General features: G+C 38.5%; 1 long non-coding RNA gene across 3 annotated transcripts; it reads right to left on the bottom strand.

The window, feature by feature from the left end:
• Positions 1-532: 532 nt before the first annotated feature.
• Positions 533-3,892, bottom strand: LOC140864555 (uncharacterized). 3 transcript variants are annotated; one of them, XR_012144274.1, is made up of 6 exons: positions 3,758-3,892; positions 3,429-3,687; positions 3,221-3,278; positions 1,917-1,977; positions 1,157-1,270; positions 534-796 (listed from the first exon to the last, which is right to left on the bottom strand). It is a non-coding gene; the product is annotated as an uncharacterized lncRNA (long non-coding RNA). The 3 variants fall into 3 exon arrangements; XR_012144273.1 differs by having other exon boundaries at positions 533-796; positions 1,917-3,278; XR_012144275.1 differs by lacking the exon at positions 3,221-3,278.
• Positions 3,893-16,222: the final 12,330 nt, after the last annotated feature.

Raw genomic sequence — 16,222 nt, 5'->3', positions numbered from 1 at the left:
AAGTCTTTGATCGGTTCATGGAGCCAAAACCGATTTAGGATTGGGCTGATGCTGAAGTAAATGCATATTTTTTACTTCGACGATTTCATTAATTAACGAAGTAAAAGAAAGTCGTTTACTTTGTTAATTTCATAAATTCCCAAAGTAAAACATATGCTTTTACTTCGTCGATTAATGAAATTACCGAAGTAAAAAATATGCTTGTACTTCCGCAATTTCACTCATCGACAAAGTAAAAGACATTCGTTTGCTTCGTCGATTAGTGAAATTGCCGAAGTAATAGAAGACATATGACTACAACATTTACATTGACTGATGAAGTAAATGTTATATTTAACTTCACAGGTTATGTATTGTGGTGAGGTAATTAATTCGAACAACTTCGTTGCTACGAATTTATGATGAAGTAAATTATTTATTTAACTTCACCATTTAATTTTAGTGAAATAAAAATATATGTTTCACTACATTAAAATTTAGATACAATAATGCCATAATATAAATATATTTTTGAAACTTAAAATAAACTAATAAGATTAATAAATTATTCATCCCAAAACGACGAACATCCCTAAATCCACAAGTATATCCACCAAAATAATCCGAAAATATGCATTTATTTACAATTTTTTTCACAAAACTAAAAGTGTATCCACGTAGACAAAAACAAAGTATTATCCCAACGTGCATGACACATTTAGGCACCTACACAGGAGTTGACGAATTTACTCCATTCACTTCTAACTTAATCAAATAGATCTTTGCTGTAATATTGGTTCTTGATGGATCCTGCAAACTAAAATATAAAAAAAGATAGCTCAATGTCAATAGGAAACTCATCATCTTCTCCAACTATATTTTAACGTTCAACTATCTCTTATTGGCATAAAGCCTTTGAGATGATAATGCAAGTAGAAACTTATTGTTTTGGCCTACAATGATAAACAATAAACTTTATGAAGTACATGGGATATCGCCTGCATACAAAGTTACCAAGGACACAATTTTGAGGAGTCAACCGAATCATTATTCTATTATCAACATAAAACATCAATCCATATGATGTGAAATACATTTTACGATTCACTTCTGAACCTTAGCTCCTCTTATTCGATGCTTACTACAATGGGTATTTGTACAGATAATGAATTAGCACCTTGCAACATAGTACTTATAGAAGTACACCCTTGTTGTTCCTGGCATATTCCTCCAATCCATTTTGCAAAGCATCAATGAATTCTTGAGTCAGTAACGTGGAACTATTCCTCACCTAAGAAAGTCCTCACTAAATTAAAAATCAATTGTAGCAGATAAAATAACAATAAAAGAAATAGATATCAAGAGCTTCAGAATGCATACAACATTCAATGAAAACTTAAAAGAAAGTGTATTAGACTTATGACAACATAAAAGCAAATGTGCTAACCAATTGAATCAGGCTTTACTCTGTAAGATTATACACAAATTTTCAGATAGAACATTGGCATGTTCCCATGTAGCTACTGCTTCACATAGATCAAAATCAAATGACAGTCCTTGAAGTTCACTTCTTTTGGGTTCTTTCTGTTCAAAAGTTTAACATATGAACTTTTGCGACAAAGCTGGATAACATATATAAATATGACAAAATTTCCCTTTACTAGCCAACATATTACAAATATAACTCTATAAAAACCATATATCTCTCAAAATTATAGAGGGCGGTCGTAGTAAAATCGGGAAGGCCTCCATGAATTGATTATACACAAGAAAACATCAGGACTGCTGGGGGAAATTTAAATCAAGCTAAGAAATGTACCCATTTTGTAATTGTATCACTGGGAAACTTCATGGAAATTTCACAAAGGTTTATACATGGATCTACAGTAATATGCATAATTGAGATTATAGTCTAATTTAACATTCATGTCACTCACCATCAAGCGCACCATCACATACTACAAGATCAGCTTTGCCTCCATCAAAATTTCGAATGACCTAGAAGCAGAAGATATCACATACGTAGATTGAAGACAGACAAGGAGTATAGAAGGGAAGATGCATACCAGTTCAAACACAAAAAGATCTCGTGTACATACGCCTAATAATTAATGCAAACTACAGAAATATGTAGCAAATCAAAATTTGTTCCTTCTCCCTCTAGAGCCTATGGCCTCACCCATTCATTAAAATGAATGTTATGAATTTTGTGTTTAAAAAATGAATGTGATTATATATAGATACATGAGATCTGAAGCCCTTGAGGGAGAGGAAGCAACTAATGCTTTGAAATCATATATAACTCTCTCCTTCCATCTGATTGGTTGAATATTTTGCTAGCTAGCTTCTTACATGATATAGCCTATATATATAATCTGAGAAATTTATTGGAAATAATAAATAATATTTGAAAGGAAAATTCTACCACAAATTGAATGGTGGGGTTTCCATATCTTTGGCACTATATATTGGAACACACCATACCAGACCATATCCTATTTTAAAAAAGGTCCAAGATTTGCTAAAACGATTAAATTCAATTTGTTAGATTTTTTTTTTATCCAATGGATTGAATTGCCAGATCTTGATATCAATAATGAGGCTCCATCTGATTTAAAATATTATATCCAAATAATTAATTAGTTATGTGTTTCTGTCTCATATCAAATGTAATATTAAAATTCTATAATCTATATTATATTCGACCATGTGATATATAGTAGAAGTCTAATGATATTTGCTCTCCACCTTATAATTAATATTATTCACAACACCAGCCAGTACCATATCCGTAAATTCCCCTTTCATACCTATGTTTGATCATGTGTGAATTCCTTTTCCAGCAAGTATTTTTGCACATGGGCCGACGAGTAGTGGAAAAATATATACAATGGCTGGAATTACCCAACACTCCATAGAAGATATATACGACTACACAGACAATGTACTTACAATCCAAATATTTCGATTTTTTTTCTTTATTTGATTTCATGATATGTTATCTAAAAGTGAACTAACTACATAACAATCTAAATGTATAGCATCCTGAATGGCAATTCGTGTTGGAATTTTCGGCGATGGAGATTTACAATGAAGCTGTCAAAGATCTGAGTCCACTTAGGCTTTTAGATGATCCAGAGTTAAGTATTAAACTTAAAGGAGACCGTTTCCTCAAACACACATTCCAAATTTTTTCATTGACTTGAATATTGTAGAGAGGGACTGTTGTGGAGAAACTTACAAAGGTGAACATGAATCGAATATCTCAGAAGCAACACCATCCTCAGATTTAAAGAAATCTACATTATACAAACAAAGAATCGAAGGAAAAAAGTTTGGAATCAATCCAAAAGAACGACACCACAATTCATTAACACAAATGAGAAACGAGCTCAGATCTAACCAATAACAAAGCATCATCAGCAGATCTAATCGAAAAGAATTCGCACCTTTTTTAGATAAAAATAAAAATTGAATCCTCAGATCTGCAGAGAGAGATATGGAAGCGCAAATGAAATGAGAATGGTTTTCGTGGGTGATATATATATGCGTCCGAAGACAAAGGGATGCAGCTGATTTGCTCCCACTTTTTCACTCTACTTTTCATTACGGCACTTCGAATATGTTAAATTCCTTGTCGATTTGAAGTAATCTGAAGGCAATTCGAGCGTGCCTTCCTTCTTTTTTTGCTTTTCTATAGTAGATATCCTACAGTTTCAATCAATCATTCGTGAATAGAGATTCAATAATACAGTGAAGAAGAAGAAGAATTACAAACCTGAAGTGAAGCTTGAATTTAGTTAACGAGGAGGAGAAGATTAGGGTTCTTGGAGCTTGAGAGTTGAGAGAATGAGTTTGAGTTTCCGATCGATTTTCCAGAAACTATATATATTTTTATGCGGTTCATTATTTTACTTCACTACTTATAAATTAAAATTTTAATTTTGTAATATATTACTTCATCAAATAAAAAATGCCAAAGTAAAATCTCACTTAAAATTATAAGTGGAGCCCGTTTTTTTAATTGACGAAGTCTAAAGTGCATTTTACTTCATTAATTTCAATACCGCAGTAAATAACTATGTATTACTTCGGTAATAGTGATCGCCGAAGTAAAAAATGGCAAAGTCTTTTATTATTTTTCTACTAGTGTATGGGCCAAGATTTACCATATTTAAAGCCCATAAAATTACTTTAGATAGGTTTTCTAGTATAATTAGGTATTATAGGCGAGAATTCAAATTTAGATAGGTTTTGGAGTCTAATCCAACTAAGAATCTTATAATTATAAGTCAACTAGGAAACTTATAGTCTAATTCCATTAGAAATCTTAGTTAGTTTTCTTATATATTGTAAACTTTACATTCATTGTGGAATACAAGTTTTATTCAATTATTGATTATTATAAACCAAAATTCTCTCTAGAATTTTATTAAAACTTTTGCTTTGCCAAAAATTTAACTTATCAAAGTTTAACAACTTTGTGTCGTTGTCGATTGATTATCATCGTGGATTGTCAAAAACAAATTATTTAAAGGTTCCTTTGATTTCAATTGTTTATTCTGCGTTTATTTGTTAATAGTTTCATTATAAACTAGGGGCGAATATTCAAAATTACTTGTTTCAAAATATTGGGAGAACAATTCGAGTTTTTTGTTATTGAATTGAGGGTGCGATTCGTTTATAATCGTGTTTGCTTTTCATGCCATTAAAGATTCATATCACAGTAGCGGAGCTTTGCCTAAGTTTTGAGGCAGTAGCCATCATTGGGCTGACTACGGACGCATGTATAACTTTGGATCCCTATAGAGATTAGGGAGTATGTAATACCTTATTTAAGGTTTTTAGAGCACAATAAGTGATATAGTGATTATTGCTTATAGGCGTGGATTTTGAGTACCTAGACTGCTAGAATTTCTAGGGTACCTGGGTTTTATCAATAGAAGTACGGACGTATTATCCGAGATACCAGGTTGAATATATGTGAGACCTCGGTTCCAAACAACTAATCTCATAATTAAACAGCAATAAGACATACAATAACCAAAGGTTAAAAGCAATAAAGATTTTTTTTTTCTGAAATAGTGCCTCGCTCGATCGGTAAGATCTTACCGATCGAGCGAGCCAAAAACTGCAAAGGTTCTTCCCGAGAAAACCAGTCCTCGCTCGATCCGCAAGATCTTGCGGATCGAGCGAGCCACAAAATTTCCAAAACAGAAATTGCATCAAAATGCCCTCGCTCGATCCGCAACATATTGCCGATTGAGCGGCGACAGAAACAGAGCCAAAAACAGCAGAATTTCATGTTAGAAACTTGAGTCCGATAACAACAAAATATAAACATGCATTACAATCCCAAACTCTCCAATTAATGCATGAAGTACTGGAGTTTTACAACCGCTCCAAATATAGAATATGTGATGATAACATGTCGACAAGGCTCGCATAATCAATACAACATAACAACGAAATTCGATAGCTAAACATGTTCTAACATATACTAGGTAGACATGCTGACACGACTTCTAAACTAAGTCTCACTACTAGCTCTCCCTCTTAAGGTTAACCAGGCCTTCGCTGACTTGGTCCTGCCCCACCTGTTGCCAAGTACACATACAAAACGAAGCAACAGCCGGATAACCGGTGAGAATGATAATCCTAGTAAAAGCAACATAACAAGTAATACAACAATAAACATGCTTTCAAGACAACGAAGAAATCAATAACAACGTAATGAGATGCATGTCTTTAAACCGGGATATCAAATCTGATAAACGAGGGATTGCTGCTGTGCTTTTGGGATCCCGAGGATGAGATCACGTAACGACTCACCGACTCTCCCAATCGAGGTGGTGCCACGTATCCCACTCCTCTAGACTTTGAGAAACTATAATGAGTATGCTAGCACCAGACGAAACGACTACGACCTAGGCCACTCAATTATAGTTCCCAAACGTCTAAACAAAATGGGGCGGTTCTGCCCACTAGAAACAAGATTGGCTCAAGATGAATGCATATCAAAACATAAACATAAGCCACATAAACAACTCAAATAACAACCAAAATACTAGTTCCACATGCTAGAACAAGTATTGATGCAATATGTGATTCGAAAGGGAAACTCGAGAACCAACAGTCCCGAGTATGCTATCCCGCTACGATGACTGCTTTTACCTTTCAATGTCGTAGATCCTACTCCGGATAAGTTACAACAAAATATTGTATCAACAACTATACAACCTAAACAACAACAACGGTTCAAGGTAAAACTCTTTACCGATCTTCGTCCAACTCTTGTCGAACAATGCTGCTAACACGGGGCTCAACAAACTCCAACGAATCTGTACGAAGACAAGAGTTGATCAACAACTATGATCACTCACAAGCCAAAGATTCAAACAATACAAAAACGGTTCGAAATCTCCAAAACTCAAACCGACGGCATAACGGCTATAACTGAACAAACCGACAACGCAGACAGTAGTTCAATAGCGATAAAAACTCATAACAATGCTAATACAACCTTAACAAGGCAATCCCAACAAATCTAAAAATCATTATTTTCGAAAATGGCTTCCAAAAATCACAACAAATCCGAATGTCACTCTAATTCAAAATCGACAGATAATAAACAATCAGAACTCTGCCAAGAACAACATACTAGAATCTAGATCGATTCTAACAACCTCCGAAAAAACAAAACATATCCGATCGGAGAAATACTTATGGTATAACGGAGCTCTCACTGCAGTGATCACTAATCTGCCTTCAGAAATAATTTCCAACGGTTGGATCGAGCTCGGACTGAAATCTAGAAGCTTGGAAAAGGCTTTGGGGCGCCTTTAATGGTGGTACACGGTTGGGAGAGATGAAGGGAGGTGAAGAAGACACTCCCAAGCCAATCAAGTTGTAGATAATATATTAAAATCAATAATTGCGTTTTAGTCCCTAAAATTTCCAAAATTTGCAAACCCTGATCAAAATCAAATCGGCTCGAGAACTCTGTAATCTCTGATTAACTCAAATAAACTCATTTAAGATAAAAATGGGGCGTTACAATTCTCCCCCACTAAGAAGAAATTTCGTCCTCGAAATCAACAAGAACCACAACTCATAAGATAGAATAAAGAACTAAAGACAGTAAGAAGAACTCACGTCATCCGAATAACTCTGGAAAACGCTGTCTCATGTTAGACTCTGTCTCCCAAGTCGCTTCCTCAACACCGTGACGGCTCCATTGCACTTTCACTAACGGAATCAACTTGGTTCTGAGTTTTTTATCCTTCCGATCAAGGATATGAATCGGTCGCTCAAAGTAGCTCAGAGTCTCGTCTAACTCGGCTTCGTCAGGCTGAAGGATATGAGAAATATCTGGTTGATACTTTTGCAGCATAGAGACTTGAAAAACGTCGTGAATACCAGATAAAGACGTAGGAAGTGCAAGTCTGTAGGCAAGATCACCTATCTTCTCGAGAATCTCTTACGGCCCGATGAATCTCGGAGATAACTTCCCTCTCTTACCGAATCTGACAGTGCCTCTGAAAGGAGAAATCTTAAGGAATACACGGTCTCCCTGCTCAAAACTCAGAGGTCTACGTCTGACGTTCGCATACTTCGCCTGTCTATCTTGAGCTGACTTCATTCTGGTCTGAATGATCTTAACCTGCTCTTCCATATCTCGAAGCATTTCCGGCCCCAAATCTGGTGACTCAGACAAATCATCCCAAAACAGCGGAGATCGGCATTTCTTACCGTACAATGCCTCAAATGGCGCCATATCGATACTCGCTTGGAAGCTGTTGTTGTAAGAAAACTCGACAAGAGGCAAAGAATCCTGCCAACTAGTGCTAAAGTCTAGTACTACCGCTCGCAGCATATCCTCTAACGTCTGAATAGTCCGCTCTGACTGTTCATCCGTCTGAGGATGATAAGCTGTACTCAAATTCAATCGAGTACCAAGTGCCTTCTGAAGACTATGCCAGAAGTGCGAAGTGAATCTAGGATCTCTGTCTGAAATGATCGACTTCGGCACACCATGCAATCTCACAACATTGCTAACATACAACTCAGCCATCTGATCATGACGATATGTCATCCTGTACGGAATAAAACAAGCAGACTTCGTCAATCGGTCGATCACTACCCAAATAGCATCGCATCCTCGAACGGATCGTGGTAGCTTCGTGACGAAATCCATAGAGATGTGATCCCATTTCCATTCAGGAACAGATAGGCTGTGCAACAGACCACCTGGTCGTTTCCGCTCTGCTTTCACTTGCTGACAGTTCAAACATCGAGATACAAACCTCGGGATGTCGCTCTTCATTCTCTTCCACCAGAACTGAATCTTCAAATCATTGTACATCTTACGACCTCCAGGATGAACGCTGAACCAACTGCAATGAGCCTCTCAGAGAATATGTTGTCTCAACTCTGGAATATCAGGCACAACAATACGGTTATTCACCAACAAAACATCATCTCTAACCTGAAATTCAGACTGATGTCCCGATCTGACTTTCTCTACTGAAACCTGAATGCTCGGCTCAGACTTCTGTGCTTCTCTGATTGCAACAAACAACTCCGGCTCGGCTTGAATAGCAAACACTCTGATAGTCTCCCTATCTGTTTCAAACTCTAAACCAAAAGTGCAACAATCATCGATCAACTGAGAAACACCAATAGTAGAAAGAGATAAAGAACATAGCTTTCGGCTCAAGGCATCTGCAACTGCATTCGACTTTCCCGGATAATACTTGATTTCACAGTCAAAATCCTTCAACAGATCTAACCATCTTCTCTGTCTCATATTCAGCTCTGCCTGAGAAAACAAGTATTTAAGACTCTTATGATCAGAAAAGATCTCGAAAGACTCACCATAAAGATAGTGACGCCAGATCTTCAGAGCAAATACAATCGCAGCTAGTTCAAGATCATGAATCGGATAACGAGTCTCGTGCGGTTTCAGCTGCCTCGATGCATACGCTATCACATGCTTATGCTGCATAAGAATGCAACCTAAGCCTCGTTTAGAAGCATCACAATAGACTGTGAAACCTCCAGTACCCTTTGGAATAGAAAGAATCGAAGCACTGGTCAGTCTCCTCTTCAGATCAACAAAGCTAGCCTCACAATCTGGAGTCCAGGCAAAAGGCGCATTCTTCTGAGTCAGCTGGGTAATTGGCTTGGCAATAGACAAGAAACCCTCGATGAATCTGCGATAATAACCCGCTAAACCCATGAAGCTTCGGATCTCAGGTACTGATGTCGGTCTAGGCCAATTCATTACCGCTTCAATCTTGCTGGGATCGACAGAAATCCCATCTTCAGAAATAATATGACCGAGAAAGACAACTCGATCTAACCAGAATTCACACTTAGACAGCTTGGCAAACAACTGCTCAACTCGCAAAATCTGCAGTACGGTCCTCAAGTGCTCTGCATGGTCAGTACGGTTCTTCGAGTAGATAAGAATATCATCGATAAAGATAATGACGAACTCATCTAAATAACGCTGAAAGATACGGTCCATCAAACCCATAAAAACCGCTGGAGCGTTAGTCAAACCGAACGGCATGACTATAAACTCAAAGTGACCATACCTCGTTCTGAATGCGGTCTTAGGAACATCTTCCTCTCGCACTCTCAGCTGGTGATAGTCTGACATCAGATCAATCTTTGAATAGACAGAAGAACCCTGCAGCTGATCAAAAAGGTCATCTATTCGGGGTAAAGGATACCTGTTCTTAACTGTAGCCTGATTCAATTGGCGGTAGTCGATACAGAGCCGCATCGAACCATCCTTCTTCCGCACAAACAGCACAGGAGCTCCCCAAGGCGACACACTGGGTCTGATGTATCCCTTGGCAATCAAATCCTCAAGCTGCTCCTTCAATTCTCTCAATTCAATAAGTGCCATACGATACGGAGCTTTTGAAATAGGTCGAGTACCTGGCACCAAATCAATACTGAATTCGATCTCTCGAATAGGTGGCAAACCTGGAACATCTTTCGAAAATACATCAGAAAATTCTCTAACTAGATTTCAGTACATCAACCGCATAAACCAAAAATCCTTCTGCACCTCTCTGTAGTAAACGAGTCATAGATAACACTGAAATCAAAGGAATTCTAGATCGAGAACCCTTACCAAAGAATTTCCACTCGTCTGCCATTTTAGGTCTGAACCTGACAACTTTCAAAAAACAATCGACTGTTGCCCTGTATCTTTACCGACAATAAAATCAAAATCTGATAGTCCAAGTACAATACAGTCGAATTCTAACAAATTTCCTTCAAAACACAGTTCACAGTTCCTGACTAATCTGACAGAAACAATTCCTCCACCCAAAGGTGAAGTAACAGCTACTACTGTAGGCAACAACTCAGTAGGCAAAGCATGCAATAACACAAATTTCTCAGAGATAAAGGAATGGGAAGCACCTGTATCTATGAAAACATGAGCAAAATGACCAAAAATCGAACAGTTACCTGATATAACGTCATCAGGTGCCGCCTGAGCCTGATCCTCTGTCAAGGCAAAAACTCGTGCCTGCTGTCTCGGGGGCTGGTTTGCAGTAGTGTTACCTCCCTGTTTGTTCTGCTGCTGGGGCTGGAAAGAGTGAACTGCAGAAGACTGCCTCTCAGGCTGAGCTGCAGGTCTAGACGAACTCCCACTCTGAGTTCTATCTCTGTTACGCTGAGGGCACACCTTAGAGAAGTGTCCCGATTGCTGACAGGTGTTACAATTACCAAAGACTCCCACACACTGATCCGGTGAGTGCCTTCCCCCACACTTGCTGCAGTACATGGATGATGACCCAGAACTTGGTCCTGAACCGAATTGCTTTGAACCTCTGGAACTAGAAGAATTGTTCCCCTACCTCTTAAAATGTTTACCTCTTTCTTTGTACTGGTCCTTTCTGTTTCCTCCACTGTTTCCACCTTCATACCTCTGCTGCTGGTACTGATGCTGAGGTTGCTGGTTCTGATACTGAGATGGTTGGTTCTGATACTGCCTCTGCTGCTGAGGTGCCACCTGATTACCTCTCTGCCTCCACAAGCCTTCTTCTGCTCCCTTTGTGTGATTCATGGCATCCGCAAAGTTGTTAGGCCTGTTGGTGTTTACCAACGTGAAGACGTCGAGGTTCAAACCATTGATGAACTGATCTGCCTTAGCTTCTTCATCTCCGGCAATTAGTGGTGCAAAACGCAACAGACTATCAAACTTAGCCACGTACTCTTCAATGTTAAGATTCTCTTGCCTCAAATTGGCAAACTCTTCTCCCTTATCTTTGCGATACGAGATAGGGAAAAATCGCTTATAAAACTCAGATTTAAAAAGAGCCCAAGTAACTTCCGTACCTCTACTCTCAAATGCTTTCTTTGTCATGATCCACCAGCTCTTAGCAACCCCACGTAGCTGATGAATGACTATCCTGATTCTGCGGTCATCTGTGTAATCAATGGAATCGAATAGCTGATCAATATCATCCAACCAACTCTCACAGTCAACTGGATTTTCTAAACCCATCAACAACGGCGGATTGAACGACTAAAACCACTTCAGCAAGGTTTCCATAGGTGTCGCTGTAGCATCCATCTCAACCGTTTCAGTACTAGCTTGCTCAGTTGTAGGGATAACTGGTGGTGTGTTTCTGTTTATCACTCAACGAGGACCCATCTGATAATCAAAGGTTAGGACACGAGATATCTCAATCGCTACAATCAGTGCCCTTACAACCGCTTGGAATACCGGATACCAGACGATAACAGAAACAATTATATCTCAAGTAGATCATGCCTTATAAATTAAATCACAAAACCATGTAATTCAATAACTCTCAATAATAAAGCATGCTCGCATGGAATTAAGTACACAGTTAAATAATTCAAACACATGCGAGGAGCCAATACACGCAGACTCGATCTACCCCGCTTACTCTAGTTCAACCAAGAATCTTAACGCTCTGATACCACTTAATGTGAGACCTCGGTTCCAAAAAACTAATCTCGGGATTAAACAACAATAAGGCATACAATAACCAAAGGTTAAAAGCAATAAAGATTTTTTTTTTTGAAATAGTGCCTCGCTCGATCGGTAAGATCTTACCGATCGAGCGAGCCAAAAACTGCAAAGGTTCTGCCCGAGAAAACCAGCCCTCGCTCGATCCGCAAGATCTTGCGGATCTAGCGAGCCACAAAATTTCCAAAACAGAAACTGCATCAAAATGCCCTCGCTCGATCCGCAACATATTGCCGATCGAGCAGCGACAGAAACAGAGCCAAAAACAGCAGAATTTCATGTTAGAAACTTGAGTCCAATAACAACAAAATATAATCATGCATTACAATCTCAAACTCTCCAATTAATGCATGAAGTACTGGAGTTATACAACCGCTCCAAATATAGAATATGTGATGATAACATGTCGACAAGGCTCGCATAATCAATACAACATAACAACGAAGTTCGATAGCTAAACATGTTCTAACATATACTAGGTAGACATGCTGACACGACTTCTAAACCGAGTCTCACTACTAGCTCTCCCTCTTGATGTTAACCAGGCCTTCGCAGACTTGGTCCTGCCCCACCTGTTTCCAAGTACACATACAAAACAAAGCAATAGCCGGATAGCCGGTGAGAATGATAATCCCAGTAAAAGCAACATAACAAGTAATACAACAATAAACATGCTTTCAAGACAATGACGAAATCAATAACAACGTAATGAGATACATGTCTTTAAACCTGGATATCAAATCTGATGAACGAGGGATTGCTGCTGTGCTTTTGGGATCCCGAGGATGAGATCACATAACGACTCACCGACTCTCCCAATCGAGGTGGTGCCACGTATCCCACTCCTCTAGACTTTGAGCAACTATAATGAGTATGCTAGCAACAGGCGAAAAGACGACGACCTAGGCCACTCAATCATAGTTCCCGAACGTCTAAACAAAAAGGGGCGATTATGCCCGCTAGAAACAAGATTGGCTCAAGATGAATGCATATCAAAACATAAACATAAGCCACATAAACAACTCAAATAACAACCAAAATACAAGTTCCACATGCTAGAACAAGTATTGATTCAATATGTGATTTGAAAGGGAAACTCGAGAACCAACAGTCCCGAGTATGCTATCCCGCTACGATGACTGCTTTTACCTTTCAATGCCGTAGATCCTACTCCGGATAAGCTACAACAAAAGATTGTATCAACAACTATACAACCTAAATAACAACAACGGTTCAAGGTAAAACTCTTTACCGATCTTCGTCCAACTCTTGTCGAACAATGCTGCTAATTGAAAGAGTGGGTGCCCAGTGAGTCAACTTGTGGCTATGGGCTTTGATGACTCTTTGCACAAACGATCTTTTGTTTAATGTAATTTACACTTTTATTAATGGCAATGACTTTATCTTTCTTCATATTGTTATATTAACTAGTCTAGTAGAAAGAATATTAACCGGCGAATTCCCGGCGGCTTATGTGCGACTTGTGGCCCACGCCTCCTATTTGTTCAGGGCGGGCGGGCTTAGCCTTTTGTAAATCTTCCGAGGGCATATGTTGTACTATTGTTGTTTTGATAAAGACCTTGAATATACTATAGTGTATGTAAGATGTGGTAGAACATGGGGATGTCTATCATGAAATACATCTTATAGTCACTGTATATTCTAAACTGTTCCTAGTCGATTGAGCCGTCCGATAATAAGGATAAGGATCGCTCGAGTTTGAGACTAGCATTTGCGATGCGGAGTACCACGTTTCATTGGTAGGGAACATGGAGATGTTCGAAGCATGCAAATGGATATTCATAGGATGAATAATCGAACTACCCTATCCGAACTTTCCAAGTGGTTATCACTTATCGAGTGGATTAAGTCCGCGGTTTTGGTTGTACACCATTAGTCCTTACTACTTGAAATATCATGGAGACTCTATATGCTAGTACTGTGCTTTGACTCGTTTACCGACTCTATGGGGGTCATCAGGTGTCGGGATTGGGTACAGTTACAACACATATAGGAGTCGATGCATTGTTGTCAAGGATTCACCACATACTTGCGAGTGTGGATATCCTATGCGATCTGAGGAGATATTAGTGTGACGAATCTCTGGCCAGAGTACTTGATGTGATTTAAGAAATGGTTTCTTAGTAGCACATGCGATGTCACTAATTTGATCTTCAAGAGGTATTGCATAGTTATCGAATCTTGAGCGACTCTCGATATACCAATGGTTGTTGATTCGATCGGGATATATGGATGAAGGGACCGTACTGTACGCTAACCAAAATCTACTGGTTCTTGTAGGCACTATCAGTGATACCTAGGGAATCATGGGGCGATGTTGCTAGGCGCTTTACCATGATTCGTTGGGCAAGTCGGAAATCGTTGTTCCGAGTCACAAGGAGTTGTGAGCCCACGGCTAGCTGTATCCCTGAACCATTGAGGGTCACACAGTGTAATGGAGTTTTAATCCCCGTTGAGATAGTTAAATTTAAAGAGTTAAATTTAATGAATAAAGAAGTTGGAATTCTTAAATAAGAGTAAGGGAGTAGGATTTCCTAAAATGACATAGGGATGGACATTTTTGGAAACCACTGAATTCGGATTCAGGAAAATTTATCTTGACTTTAAAATGTGCAGAAATGGTTTCTGTGCACATTGGTAAAATCGGTTTATCAATCGGAGTCACGATGAATTTTATATTAATTTCTGAACATGCGGGCTTTGCTTGTCGGGCCTCAACTTATGACTAATGGGCCCTAAGGTGTTAGTGGCCTGCATTATAAATAAGTTATTGCAGTACAGAAATTAAAAAACAACAGGTCATAATTTGAGACAGGTTTTTCGAAAACCCTAGCCTCCTCTCTCTCAAATTCGGCCGCCCCCTCCCTTCTTTGCGTGAGAAATTCCGGTCTGTGATTTTGAATTGCAGTCTGGAATAGCGAATCAAATTCGTTTATTCTCTTCGTAGAAAACTTCTGATAGATTTTCTAGTGCAATCTATCAGAGGGATTAAACCTCTATTCGTGGACCTGATTGAAGAAGTTCATCAGTTCCTGGGAGAGACAACAAGAGCAGAGAAATCTGTTGGAGTCCAATAATCTCGCTTCGAGATTGAAGGTAAAATTTAATAATTGTTATTTAATTTTACACACACTTATAATTTAATCGTTAAACGGTTGATACCCACACTATGAAATTGTTCCATACTAAAAATTTTAAACTTCCGCTGCACCGGGTATCAATCGTGATTGATCTGAACGCCAGTTTTCCAACAGTGGTATCAGAGCCAGGTTGCTCAGATCAAACGATTAAATTAATCGATTGTACAAAAATTTTTGAGTCTTGGTTTTTTAAAACAAAATAAATATTTTAAATAAAAAAAAAAAAAATTTCGGGCAAAACCCGGGCAGCGAGCCAGGGCAGCGCTCGGCGCTGCCCAGCACAGCGCAGCGCAGAGCGCTGCGCAGGGCAGCGCACGGCGCCGCCCAGGGCGGCGCCCGGCGCCGCCAGGGCAGCGATTGTCGCTGCCCTAAAGGGGCAGCCGGGCTGCCCCGGCCCGCGCCCACGGGTGCGGGCCGGCCCGGGAGTGTCCCGAGCGGCCCGCGGGAAAAATTATTTTTTTTATTTATTTAAATTAATTTTAATGTGTTAAAATTTTATTTTTGGTCCGGTCAAAAATTGTTTTTGATTGGTTCACGAGGCATCGGATCGAATTGTTCGAGTCCAAAAATTTTAAAATTGATTTTTGGAAAATTTTAATATTTTATCCTTAAATTGAATTTTGAAATCAATTATTTTTGGTACAATTGATGATAAGATTTGATCTTATGTATATATTAAGTAAAATATGATTTTATCTATAAAATTAGATTCTGTAGATAAAATATGATTTTATTTAATAAAAGGTAAAATATGATTTTATATGTAAAATATGATTTTATATATAAAATATGATTTTATCCTGTTTAAATTTAAATTGCCATATGCATGATATCCAATAAATTAATTTTGAATTAAATGTTATTGGATAAGGATGATCGATTGCCATGACCAATTTTGTAGGTGTATGTTAGGAATTTACATTTGTTTTTATTGTTGTTGGTTTTATTAATGGGCCTGGTTTATGGCCCAGTATGAATGTCATATGTAATAAAAGTGGGCTTGGTTTATGGCCCGTTCCTACCCCTAAAAATGTATCCCCTACTTGTCATTGTTATT

This window comes from Henckelia pumila, chromosome 4, assembly GCF_033568475.1.
Source record: "Henckelia pumila isolate YLH828 chromosome 4, ASM3356847v2, whole genome shotgun sequence".
NCBI classification, from domain to species: domain Eukaryota; kingdom Viridiplantae; phylum Streptophyta; class Magnoliopsida; order Lamiales; family Gesneriaceae; genus Henckelia; species Henckelia pumila.
Note: the sequence above shows the minus strand (reverse complement) of the source record. Positions and strands in the feature narration are given on the sequence as shown.